This window comes from Oryctolagus cuniculus, chromosome X (assembly GCF_051225735.1).
Source record: "Oryctolagus cuniculus isolate XC-2025 breed Fujian yellow rabbit chromosome X, ASM5122573v1, whole genome shotgun sequence".
Classification (NCBI taxonomy): Eukaryota; Metazoa; Chordata; class Mammalia; order Lagomorpha; family Leporidae; genus Oryctolagus; species Oryctolagus cuniculus.
In genome coordinates this window covers 16,538,715-16,553,165 of record NC_142888.1, presented here as the reverse complement: position 1 = coordinate 16,553,165, position 14,451 = coordinate 16,538,715, and positions in this window count along the sequence as shown.

The window sequence follows — 14,451 nt, the reverse complement described above, 5'->3', positions numbered from 1 at the left end:
GTATGCATATCTATTTTTGAGCCAGTACCAGGCTGTTTTGATTATTACTGCCCATAGTATGTCTTGAAATCTGGTATTTTTTTTTTTTTACACTGGAAGACACACAAGTGGCCAGCAAGTATATGAGAAGGAAGTCAATGTTAGTAGCCATTAGGCAAATGCAAATAAAAGTCACAGTGAGCTTTTACCTCACCCCAGTTAGAATAGCTAACATCTAAAAATAAAAAACCAATAAATGTTGGCAAGGATATGGAGAAAAAGACACCGTAATACACTGTTGGTGAGAATGGAAACTAGTACAATCATTACAGAAGAGAGTAATAAGAGTCCTCAGAAATCTGAAAATAGTTCTACCATTCTACCATATGACCTGGCTATCCCACTCCCGGGAATTCACCCAAACGAAATAAGCATATGAAAGAGTTATTTGTATTCCCATGTTTATTATAGCTCAGTTCTCAATAGCTAAGATATGGAATCAACCCAGATATTCATCAACTGATGACTGGATAAAGAAAAATGCAGTGTGTGTGTGTGTGTGTGTGTGTGTATATATATATATATATATATATATATATATATATAACAGAATACTACTAAGCCATAAAAAAGAATGAAATCTTGTCTTCTGGAACAAATGGATGGAACTGAAAACCATTATGCTTCATGAAATAAGCCCATTCCAAAAAGACAAATATCATCTATTTTCTCTGATATGTGGTAGTTACAGAATACAACACATGACTAAGAATGAAATGGACGTCTTACGACTTGATTATTGTTTTTAGTCCTTGTTTATACTCCTGTGGAACACCAGTCTTTCTACTTTTTACTTGTTGAACATTATTGCTAGTAGTGCATTAAGCCTATGATTATAAAGTAAATTGAAACTATGCTTCAACAAAAATTAAAGAAAAAAAGACAGAAGGAGTAGGAATTGAGGGAGGGAGGGAATTATGGTTATCTTATTAGAATTGTATCCATTAAATACATGAAATCTGTTTTGTTTATATTAATAAAAGCTTAAAAACAAATAAAAAATAAATTGAGAGTTAGTGAAGATACTCCTCATCTACTCTCCCTCTATGCATCCCAACAACCCTTTCTAGCTTCTAGTAACCAATATTCTGTTAAGATCAACAATTTTGCTAACTTTGACATGAGAGAGAAAGAGAGAAAATGAATAAATATGTGGTATTTGTCTTACTTGCTCAGATAGAAGTAGCAAGTTCTACAGCACAGTGGGCTAGCTATAGTTCACAATAATGTATTATATTCTGTATAAAGAATTGAAAGAGAAGAGCTGGTAGGTTACAAACACAAAGAAGAAATAAGAAAATAGAAAGGTTAGTTACCTGGCTTATCAGTTTACAACATGTGTATGTGTTGAAAAACTGTACTATACCCCTTAGAAACATGCAAGTATTACACATTAACCAACAATTTAAGGGGCTGGTGCTGTGGTGTGGTGGGTGGAGTTGCCACCTGCAGTGCCAGCATCCCATATGGTCACTGTTTCGAGTCCCAGCTGCTCCACTTCCGATCAGGCTCTCTGCTATGGCCTGGGCAAGCAGTGGAGGATGGCCCAGATCCTTGGGCCCCTACATCCACGTGGGAGACCTGGAGGAAGCTCCTGGCTCCTGGCTTTAGATGGATGCAGCTCGGGCTGTTGTGGCCAATTGGGGAATGAACCAGCAGATGGAAGACCTCTCTCTCTCTCTCTCTCTGCCTCTCCTTTTCTCTGTGTGTAACTCTGACTTTCAAATAAAATGAATAATTCTTTAAAAAAACTATTTACTAAAACAGAGTTAGTGGATGCAAACAAGATTTCTATTGGAGATATTTGCACTTAGTGTGTTTCTTAAACACCAATAGTCTTCAGTACTCAAAGGAGTTAGGTTACAAAAATAGTCAGGCACGAAGTGTGGTTTATATTTGTACTTTGGGATAGACAGCCTTCTTTCTAAACAAGTCTCAAAATGTGAGCTTGATCCAACTAAGGTATTTTGCACACTGGTGGCAAGAATATAAAGTCTGATCAATTAAATAAGACACAGGTGATGTATTTCTAGGTTTTAGACACCTGATATTTTTGAAAATCACAGTATAAAATTACCTACTCTTCAGTTTCTGTACTGAATCTTGTTTTGGACTGCAACAAAGAATACACAGTCCTGGTCCAGCCTGTAGATCACACTGTGAACACTGTTGCTGTGAGATACTTTGGAGAGAGGGGAGTTAGAGACATGCTCTTTTAAAAACAATTTCTTAATCTATCTATCATCATTTCATTTGAAAAAGGGGGAGGAGAAGTGATAGAAGGATAGAGATGAGGAAGAGGAAGAAGGAAAGGGAGAAAATTCACTGGTTCACCACCCAAAATGCCTGCAATAGCCAGAGTTGGGCCAGGCCAAAGCTAGGAGCCTGGAAATTAATCTGGGTCTCCCACAAGGGTGGCAGGGACCTAAGTGCTTGAGCCATCACTTGCTGCCTCCAAGGCACATTGGCAAGAAGCTAAATTAGAAGCAGAGTATCCAGTACTTGAACCAGTCGCTCTGATATGGGATGCAGGTGTCCCAAGTAGTATCAACTGCTGCACCGAACACCTGCCTAATGCTCTGTTTTATTTTTCTGTCAATATCACAGCCAACTCACTGTTACAGACAAGAATAAAGTGGCAAGCATGAACATAACATTGTTTAGAGACTATCACTGTTGCATATAATAATATTCAGTAATGAATAATCATGAAGTTATACAATCAATACCTTCTTCAGTCACCTAATATGATTATCACGTTTGGTATGGCAATGCATGAAGCAAATCAGTGAAAGCGCTGAGTAAAGGAGACAAGCCATGATCCCTTACAGAGCTTATGCAGCATTAGGACATCCTCAAAATACATAATCAGTTTTGAATGGACCCTGAGTTCCCTCTCCCCTCCCGCTACAGTCACTGCTGTTAGCACAAGTGCTTGATAAACCTCTTTATCATAATTAATTCTTGGCTTCTTTCTTGACAAGTTTTAAACTAGCCTTTATGATTTGTATTTATTTCCTGTCCTGAAGATATAATTTTGGACTAGTCCTCATTAACCCTTCTCAAGCAAAAATATTTTTGAGTTTAAAGCTATATTGTGAAGGTATCGCCAATCAATTCTTTCATTTATTTTAATATTCCCAGGCAACTGACCATGTCTCCTTAGGGAAAATGAGGAATAGAAAGATATGAAGGACTCTATTGGTTTGCAGAAGTACACGTTTAAAAATGAAAATTACGCAACAGGAAGTTCAGCTTACAATTTTCAATATGCAAACATTCAGCACAATAAATATCTTTTAATATAAATCTACACTATGGAGATTATAGCATAAATTAATGGATGAGATTATCCTGAGAGCAGTTAGTGAATGATAAATTGTAATGAAAATGAGTATGGCCATTTTCAACCATTAGCAGTATGACATTTACATACAACTGACATCGTGGCTATCAATGCTTTGTGAATTAGAGTAGGTTATTTAACTACTCTGTTTAAGTTTCCTCATCTACAAAATGGTGATAAATGAGTACCATCAATATAGAGTTGCTCTAAGGATTAACATAATATTCTACATAAAGTGCATGGCGTAGTACCTGATACATATTAAGTATTTAGTAAGTGTTGATACTTATGAAAGAAAATCAGGTTATTGGGTGGATCTAAGCTTTTACATTTGATTTCTGAACATTTTAGGAAAAAGCCATCAGAAATAAATTCCTTTGCTCATTGTTTGGGTACCAAGTGAACCTGTGTGACAATTTTTAGATTCTCATTGGAATGTCTAAGTGGATTTCTTAAGTATTTCAAGAGACATAGGGCATTAAAAAAAACTACAAATTTCAGAATTCTATCAGATATTACTAACAGTCTTCTCAGAAGGTAGCAAAGTAGAGAGTGGGTTTAAAGCACACAATGGAGTATCAGCTGAGTTCCAAGAAGCAGCTTTTAAAGGTCATGGGTAATTGGTCAGAGAAAGCAGACTCCCTTGCTTGTTTCCAGAGCAGAATGTTCTTTGAAGACATTTCCTCCCCTAACCTGTTCAGCTGTTTCCTGCCCCTTTACTGCTACAATCTTCTACTTCAAACAAGGCTAAGCAGGGTCACCTTGGTATCAAAACCTGTCAGCCAAAGAGTCCACAATCTAGAAGAAACCGTTCCCTTCTTGGCACCCACTAAAATAACTTGAACTTTTACTTCTAAACGTCACATAGTCAAGCCTGACTTTTGTAGAGGTTGGAACTTTAAAAGGCCTACCTTCTGGAATATTGCTCTGAACACAGTTTTGTGCTTCCTTTAATAAAAATTGGCTAGCTAACATTAGCTACACAGTAGGAAATAAAACTGCCAAATGGTTCCTAGAAACAAAAATATCCTGTGGAATATTATAGCATTGTATGTGGAGTTATCAGTTACTTGACACCAACATCATCAATTTAAAGATAAAACTGCACGCCCTCATTTTATTGATTTATTTTTAACTTTCATTTTATTTGAAAATCAGAGAGACAAAGAAATCTTCCATGTGCTGGTTCTTTCCCCATATGCCAGCAATGGCTGGGGCTGAGCCAGGCTGAAGGCAGGAGCCCAGAACTCAATGCAGGTCTTCCACGTGGATGGTTGGGACCCAACTACTTGAGCCACTACTTGTTGCCTCCCAAGGTACACACTACCAGGGAGCTGGATTGGAAGCAAAGTAGCTGGAACTTGAACTAAGCTCTCCAATATAGGATACGGGTGTCCCAAGTGGCAACCCAACCACTGTGCCACAATGCCCACCTCTGGTTATTTTTCTTTTCTTTTTAAAGATTTATTTATTTATTTGAAAGTCAGAGTTACACACACACACACAGAGAGAGAGAGAGAGAGAGAGAGTCAGTCTTCTATCTGCTGGTTCACTCCCCAAAAGGCTGAAACAGTCAGAGCTGTGCTGATCCGAAGCCAGGAGCCAGGAGCTTCTTCTGGGTCTCCCATGTGGGTGCAGGGGCCCAAGGACTTGGGTCATCTTCCACTGCTTTCCCAGGCTATAGCAGAGAGCTGAATCAGAAGTGAAGCAATCGGGACTCGAACCGGCGTCCATATAGGATGCCGGCAATGCAGGTGACAGCTAGAGAGAGAGAGAGAGAGAGAGAGAGAGAGAGAGATTTTCCATACAGTGGTTCACTCCCCCAAATGGCCGCAACAGCCAGGGCTGGGCTATGTGAAAACCAGGAGCCAAGAACTCCATCCAGGTCTCTCATGTGAGTGCAGGGGCCCACGCAGTTGGGTCATCTTCCTGCTGGTTTCCCAGGTGCTTTAGCAGGCACCTGGATCATAAGTTGAGCAGTGGGGACTTAAACCAGCACTCATGGTGGCATTGCAGGCAGTGGCTTAACTCCCTGTGCCACAAGCCAGCCCCTACTTTTATCCTTAGATTTTTTTTCAATTTTCTTTCCTTTGCTCCTTTATTATTTATTCTTTTCTTTTTAAAAATTCTTTATTTCATTTATTTGAAAGTGAGAGAGAAAAGTGAGTGTGAGCGTCCCCATTTAGTTCACTCTCTAAACACACCTGCAATGGCTGGGGCTACACAGGCAGAAGCCAGGAGTCACTGGGTCTCCCGTGTGGGTGCAAGGATCTGATTACTGCTGCATCGTCATCTGCTGCAACCCTTGGTGTGCACCCTCAGGAAGCCGGAATCAGGAGCAGAGCCAGGTACTCCAAATCCAGGCACTCTAAACTAGCATGTGGGCATCCCAGGGGGCATCTTAACTCCTAGGCCAAATGTCCACCCTTCTTTCTTTCATGACAAGTAACATTTGTATGAATTTATCATGGAGTATAACATAATGTTTAGAAATATGTATAACAGGCCAGCACCACGGCTCACTTGGCTAATCCTTGCCTGCGGAGCCCGTACCCTGGGTTGGGTTCTAGTCCCGGTTGGGGCGCTGGATTCTGTCCCGGTTGCTCCTCTTCCAGTCCAGCTCTCTGCTATGGCCCGGGAAGGCAGTGGAGGATGGCCCAAGTGCTTGGGCCTCTGCACCCGCGTGGGAGACCATGAGGAGGCACCTGGCTCCTGGCTTCAGATCGGCGCAGCACGCCGGCCTGAGCAGCTATTTGGGGGGTGAACCAATGGAAGGAAGACCTTTGTCTCTGTCTCTCTCACTGTCTATAACTCTACCTGTCAAATAAATAAATTTAAAAAAAATAACAAAAAAAAGAAGTAAAAATTAGTGGGGCTGGCGCTGTGGCGTAGCAGGTAAAGCCTACTTTCCTGCCTTCTTTTTTGAAATTAGCATTGCTGCGGGGCCGACGTTGTGGCGCAGTGGGTTAAAGTCCCAGCCTGCAGTGCTGCATCCCATATGAGTGTCGGTTCAAGTCCCGGCTGCTTCTCTTCTGATCCAGCTCTCTGCTATGGCCTGGGAAAGCAGTGGAAGATGATCCAAGTCCTTGGGTCCCTGCACCCGCATGGGAGACCCAGAAGAAGCTCCTGGCTCCTGGTTTCGGATCGGCACAGCTCTGGCCATTGTGGCCATTTGCGGAGGGAACCAGCAGATGAAAGACCTCTCTCTCTTTCTCTGCCGTCTCTTTCTCTCTCTGTGTAATTCTTTCAAATGAATGAATCTCTAAAAAAAGAAGTAAAATTGGTTAAAATGCATCTCATAATGAGACGATTAAGTTTTGTCTAATCTATTTATATTTCTGGATGAATGTTAACCAACGATAACAAAGAGCTACTGTTCAACATGAAATCTATTCCCATGGTTTGCTCCTAGATGTAAGCACTGATAAATATTCTTCAAATAAATAAGTAGGTGGGAATAGGAGTCTGGTTGAAGGCATAAAACTTATTTCCTTTCACTCATTCTGAATTATATGTAAGATAGTCTTACAATATCAAAAATAAATTTTCACCGCAATTAGGTACTCCTTGGCACTTTGTTGAAAACAAAAACTCGACATAACCTGTCAAGCTGAAGGATTTGTTATCTAGTCTTTAGAGTCATTTACCTCACCACCAGCAATCTAGTATTTCTAACTATTCTTCTGTTGGAGCCCAGAGAGTTTTATACTCTGGGAAAATGTACTTTGTTAACACTTGGGATGCAGAAGTAAAGCGAGAAAAGTTGACTTCTGCAAAGGCAGGCAAAGAGATAAGTAGAGTCAGTGTTAGGTAGAGTACATGTGAAAGTTGAGGATTTGCAAGCTGATTTTTCCTTTTTTTAACTGACATATAAAATTATACATATTTATGGGACTCAGTATAATATTTCAATACATGTAGACACGGTGTAATGATCACATTAGGGTAATTTGGATATCCTTTACCTCAAAAATGTATCACTTCCGTGTGCTGGGAACCTTCAAAATGCTCTCTACTGGTTATTTTGAAATATTCAATTAAGAAATTGATGTTGTCGAAGTTCTTTGTGCTCAGATCATCCCTGGGAAGGCTTTGCATGTTCCCAGTATAATCCACACCCAGTTTTAAGACTGTTACGCAGACAAAATGGCAGTGACAAAGCCCATGAAATAAATTCTTTATTTTTTTACTACACTTATAATATCTGAACCCACACTTACTGTAAAAAGTTCAGACAATATAGAAGTATGCAGAGTAAAATATAAATTAAAAACCCCCCTTCGATTTCTCTGAACCCTTATGCCCAGGGGTAATTACTTTTTAACAATATGTTACATAATTTCTCATTTTTGGCATTTTCCTATATGCACAGAGGAATGTTTCATTTAACAGGGGAGATCTTGTGGAAGTTCAGGTCACTAGCCCCCAAGGGTAAGTATGGAGATTTTCCTTCTATTCCAACTTATTCTTGTGGGAGTCTATCTTGCATTGATTGGCCTAGAAACAGACCTTGAGATGAGGATTCATGTGCAAATGATTTATTAAGGAACTGTTCTGGGGGGAAACTGATAAGGTACTGAGGGAAGCAGGGCAAGGAAGCATAAGAAACTAAGCATAAAATAAAATCTTGTTTTTCTGAACTGTGTATCTGGGAGCTATTCTCATTCCAGTCCAGGTGTTTCTGCCTCAGTCTTTTAAATCATTACATAGTTTTCCAGCATTCCATGATATGGATGTGTCATAATTTATTTAGCAGTTACTGATATTCCAAAACAGGTAGATCCCATACTTTTAAGTTGGAAAGAAACTCACAAAGCTTTCATAAACCTCTGGATACACATATCATTTTTAGGAAATATTATTAGGAATTGAATTTGCTGGATCCAATTTATTTAAAATGTTCATAACTGCCACCAAATGGTCCTTTAAAATGGATATAATATCATCTCACCATTTCTCCTTCCTCCTCATTTTTGCAAACTTTTATGTTGTTATTCTGTATTTACAGAATTTTAGGAGAAGTGATATTTGTATCAATAGTCACATTTTCATGTTCATAATTGCTACTGAGGTAATACTTTTAGTTGCTATTTGAATTTTTGTTGTAACAATAAATATTCATGTCTTTTCCCTCTTTCTTGTTACATTTTGGCACTTTCATATAGTTTTTAGCATTTAAGAATGCAATAGATGACAATTCTTTGCCTCAGATATGTCCTGAAAATATTTCCCCTTAGTCTTTTGCTCATGTTCTAATTCAGTTTATACTCTTTTGTGATCTAGAAGTTCAGTTTCTATTTAGCAAATTCCATCAGTTTTGATGATGTCTGTGTTCATTATTTTAGTGGTTAAGAAATCTCTTCCATATCAAGAATATGAAAATACTTTGTTATATTTTCTTCAGGAACTTTTACAGTTTTAATTCAAATTTTAAGATAGTTCACCCATTTAGAATTTATTTTTGGGTATGGTGTGAAGGATAATGTATTGCTTTCTTATTTTCCCAAATGACAGACAACTGTAAACAACACCATTTGTAAGAGCATTTATTTTTCCCCAATGATTTGAAATGACATTTTCTTAATATTAAAACATTCCTGTGTGAGTTGGATCCGTGCCTTAGTCTTTTTGGGATCTATGTGTTTATTCTTTTGCCAATGACACATTAATTTTTATTGTATGCTTTACATCTATAGGGCAAGCTTCTAATGTTTAAATTTTTAAACTTTATTTACTTTTTTGTATCCCTAGTGAACTTCAGAATAAGATTTATTAGTAAATTCTAATTTTCATTAAATGTTTGCTTGGGTCAACCAGTGACTGGAATGCCTTGATCTTTTAGGTTAATTTTGGCAGAAATGATCTTTTAAGTGCTGTTTTACCTTCAAGTACGTTATCTACTTATCCTTTCCAGTTTTTTAACCTGAAAGTTGCACTTTCCTTTATTTAAATGATAACATTTTATTTTTGGTTTACTCATAGACTCTTTTGTGTGAATGTGATCTATTTTTGTATTATAGTTTCTAATTTACTCTCACCAGTATATTAGAAAATTACTATTTTTTTTATTATTTTTTTTGACAGGCAGAGTGGACAGTGAGAGAGCGAGACAGAGAGAAAGGTCTTCCTTTTGCCGTTGGTTCACCCTCCAATGGCCGCCGCGGCCGGCACGCTGCGGCTGGCGCACCGCGCTGATCCAATGGCAGGAGCCAGGAGCCAGGTGCTTTTCCTGGTCTCCCATGGGGTGCAGGGCCCAAGCACCTGGGCCATCCTCCACTGCACTCCCTGGCCACAGCAGAGAGCTGGCCTGGAAGAGGGGCAACCGGGACAGAAGCCGGCGCCCCAACCGGGACTAGAACCCGGTGTGCCAGTGCCGCTAGGCGGAGGATTAGCCTAGTGAGCCGCGGCGCCGGCAGAAAATTACTGATTTTGAGTGATTACTTATTACTACCTTCTTGAGCTTTTAAAAAATCATTTTCAGTCTTTACTACTTAATTTTCCTAAATTTTTAGGAAGAAAACATATCCAGTGCCAAGTAATGGCTATTTTGCTTTCTCTTTTCCAGTATTTATGCTTCATAGTTGTCTTCATAGCTTTTTTTTTTAAGATTTATTTATTTTTATTTGAAAGGCAGAGTTACAGAGAGGCAGAAGCAGAGGCAGAAGCGCAGAGAGAGGTGTCTTCCATCTGCTGATTCACTCCCCAGATGACCACGATGGTTGAAGCTGAGCCGATCTGAAGCCAGGAACCAGGAACTTCTTGGTCACCAAGTGGGTGCAGAGGCCCAAGGACTTGGGCCATCTTCACTGCTTTCCCAGGCCATAGCAGAGAGCTGGATCAGAAGTGGAGCAGCCGGGACTCAAACTGGCAGCCATATGGGATGCTGGCAGTAGCTTTACCTGCTATCCTACAGCACCAGCCCCTTCCCAGCTTTTTTTAACCATTGGCCAGCACTGCTAATTCCATGCTGAAGTGCAGTACTTATAGAAGATATTTTTTGTCTATTCTTAGCTATTCAGAGTTTGTAAGATTTTTTATATTAAGTTTTAAATGTTTTCATAGGTTTAGGAAAGTCACTATAGACACCTAAATTTATTTTCTTCTAAAGACACGAATGTTTCTTGAATTTTATGTTTTCAAGATCTATTAAAGATGATCATATGATTTTCTTTTTTCTATTACTATATTTCTATTTTCTATTACTATATTTATGCTGTGCTTGTGGTAAACTTTGTATAATCTAAATAAATTATTGGGACTGGCGCTGTGGCGTTGCGGGTAAAAGCCACTGCCTGTAGTGCCGGCATCACATATGGACGCCGGTTCGAGTCCCGGCTGCTCCACTTCTGATCCAGCTCTTTGCTATGGCCTGGGAAAGCAGCAGCAGATGGCCCAAGTCCTTGGGCCCCTACACCCACATGGGAGACCTGGAAGAAGTTCCTGGCTTCAGACTAGCGCAGCTCTGGCCATTGCAGCCAACTGGGGTGTGAACCAGTGAATAGAAGACCTCTCTCTCTCTCTGCCTCTCCTCCTCTCTCTGAGAAACTCTGAATTTCAAATAAATAAATCTTTAAAAAATGCATTATTATTTAACACACTTATTTGACAATGTTTGATTCATATTTTTGTATCTATGTTGATTGATGGACAATCTCTTGCTTTAGTGTGTATATGGTATCCTACTCTACTTGATGACTGCCCTGCACTAGGCTTGTAGAATGAGTTGGGAAGCTTTCCATGTACTAAATACTATTTTATTACTTTGTTGAAGAAATTCTTAACCTCTTCCTGAAAGTCATGATAGTTATTATTTAGCTCAGTTATAATAATCTGGTTTAGAGAGTTTCTCAGTCTACAGATGATTAAAACCCCTAATTAGACTGTGTAGTGAATAAAGATTGCTGAGGGAGGGCCAGGAAAGAGATGAATAGATACAAGAACATTGATATCAATGAGAAATGACCCTTGAATGCCATAATTTCTTGGACTTGCTAGAAACAAAAGCAAAACCAGTAATGAATCACAGCTTTGGGGTTATGACAGCACAGGGTTAGGGAACCTACCCACTGCAATAATGCCTAATGGCAGTTTCTTTATATTGTATATTAATGTTTTCATAATTATGGCTCTGGATCACAAGGAAACATTAATATTATGTTCACTATGAAGGAGGCATTTTAAAAAGTTTTACTTCATGGGACAGGCATTTGGTATAGCTGTTAAGACACTGCGTGGGATGCCCATCCCAGTATCAGAGAGCCTGGGTTCAAGTCCTAGCTTTGCTTCTGATTCGTTTCTTGCTAATGTGCACACTAGGGGGCAATAGGTGGTGGCTCAAGTACTTGGGTCCCTGCCACCCATGTGAGAAACTACACTTGCTCTTAGCCAGAAGGCCGAGAAGCAGTCATGTGGACAACTGAGTTCTGGGACCCTGGCTTCTGCCTGGCCCAGCCTCAGTTACTGCAGGCATTTGGGAAGTGAATCAGCAGATGAGAGATCTCTGTCTCTGTGTGTGTGTTTCTGCCTTTCAAATCAATAAATTTTCTTTAGAATGTTTTATTTCAAAACATTTAAAATGTATTAAAATGTATGGGCTTGCAAAAGCATGAAAATCTGAGGTTTTTTTATTTTTTGAGTGGCAGAGAGGCAGGGAGAGAGAGACAGAGAGAGGGACAAAGACACAGAGAGATCTCCCATCTGCTGGTTCATTCTCCAAATGTCTACAATGGCCACTGCTGGGTTGGGCTGAAGCATGGAACTTGAGAACCTAATCCAGGTCTCCCATGTGGATGGCAGGGACCCAAGTACTTGAATCACCACCACTGCTTCCAGGATGTGCATTAGCAGGAAGTTGAAGAAAGGAGCTGGAGACTGGTATTGAACTCAGGTACCCTAATACAGGACACAGGTGTCTTAACCACTAGACTAAATGCTTTTCTCTACCTTGGTTTTTAAATCTAAATTTAAATATTACATGTACCAGCAGCTCTCTGGAGCTTAGCTCTATCTTAGAATTATTTTAGAAAATAGCCATGCTTTTACTGAGATTCCAATCTAATCCCAGGTGATTGTAATGTGGAACCAGACTGAAAAACACAATCACTTTAGTAGATATGTGGTTCTCAACCAGGGGTGACTGTACTCCCCCAGGAGACATGTGTCAATGTTCAGACACAGTTTTGGTTGTCCTTGGGGGAAGATCACTTCTATTATTTAGTGGGCTGATACCAGGGAACCTGATAAACATACCACAATGCACAGGACAGTCCTTGTCCCGCTCCCACCTTCGACAATAAAAAATGATTTGGACCAAATGTTGACGGCGCCAATGTGGAGAAACCCAGGAATGGCTCTATCTCGCCCTTGCTTTCTATGCACAACCAAACACCAATATTGCTCATTCACTGACAAATCACCTCTCCAATTAGATCTCTTTTTCTCTATTGCCACCACTACCACTTTAGTTCAGACCACCCTCCTCACACCCTTTGATACCATGAGGGTTGGGTCTCCCTCCCTCCACCCTTGTGGTCCTCCATTACATTTGCAACCCTGTGGGCACAGTGATCACTTTAAGACACAAATCTTATCATCATCCCTTACTGAATCCCTTCAGTGGCTGGGGCTGCCCTCGGGGATCACAGAGTCTTGAGGAGGCTCATAGAGCCATATCTAGTGTGCTGCAGTATCATCTTTAAGAACCTTACCTCTTGCCAATTTTTCTTCAAACACTAAGCTTGAGACACAACTAAACCAATTTGAATCCCTCCAAAGTCATTGCCTTCTTATTTGTTGCTCTTACTGCTACTTGGAATGCCACTATTTATGTAATTGTTTCCTCACCTTTGGGATTGGTTTAGAGGTTACAGTCCCTAGGAATCCTGTCTGAACACCTATTCTGGGTTGAGTGACATTTGTATGTATATATTGGTTGAGGTCACTCAACCAATTTATTGATTTGAAAGGCAGAGTTAGAGAGATGGAGAGGCAGAGAAAGAGAAAGAGAAGTCTTCCATCTGCTGGTTCACTTCCCAAATGGCAGCAATGGCCAGGGCTGGGCTAGTTCAAAGCCAGGAGTCTCCCACCTGGGTGCAGGGGCCCAAGCATTTGGGTCATTTTCTGCCGCTTTCCCAGGCACGTTATCAGGGAGCTGATTGGAAGTGGAGCATCTGGGAATGGAACTGGAGCCCACACAGGATGCTGGCGCTACAAGCAGCAGCTGCACCACAGTGCCAACCCCCTTCCTATACTTTTCCACAGCAGATGGTACTTATGCCTGTCAGAAAAGTGATCAAGTTCCTTTACTATCAGACACAAAATTCTGAGGGCAGGAATGGTGAACATTTGATCATTGATGTATCCTTACAGTTGTATATAAGGAAGCCCATGGAAAATGTGTATTATGAAGAAACTATGCACAACTTTCAATTTTTTTCACCAAAATAAACTTTAATTTCATCTTTGATGAACTTTTTATTTTATTTTTGTATTTTTTTATTTAGTAAATATAAATTTTCAAAGTACGGTTAATGGATTACAATGGCTCCCCCCCCCATAATTTCCCTCCCACTCACACCCCTCCCATCTCCCGCTCTCTCTCCCATTCCATTCACATCAAGATTCATTTTCAATTATCTTTATATACAGAAGATCAATTCAGTATATATTAAGTAAAGATTTCATCAGTTTGCACCCACACAGAAACACAAAGTGTAAAATACTGTTTCAGTACTACTTATAGCATTACTTCACATTGGACAACACACTAAGGACAGATCCCACATGAGAAGTAAGTACACAGTGACTCCTGTTGTTAACAATTTGACACTCTTGTTTATGGCATCAGTAATCTCCCTAGGCGCTAGTCATGAGTTGCCAAGGCTATGGAAGCCTTTTGAGTTCGCTGACTTCAATCTTCCGACAGGGTCATAGTCAAAGTGGAAGTTCTCTCCTCCCTTCAGAGAAAGGTACCTCCTTCTTTGATGGCCCGTTCTATTCCACTGGTATCTCACTCGCAGAGATCTTTCATTTAGGTCATTTTTTTTTTTTTTTGGCCAGAGTGTCTT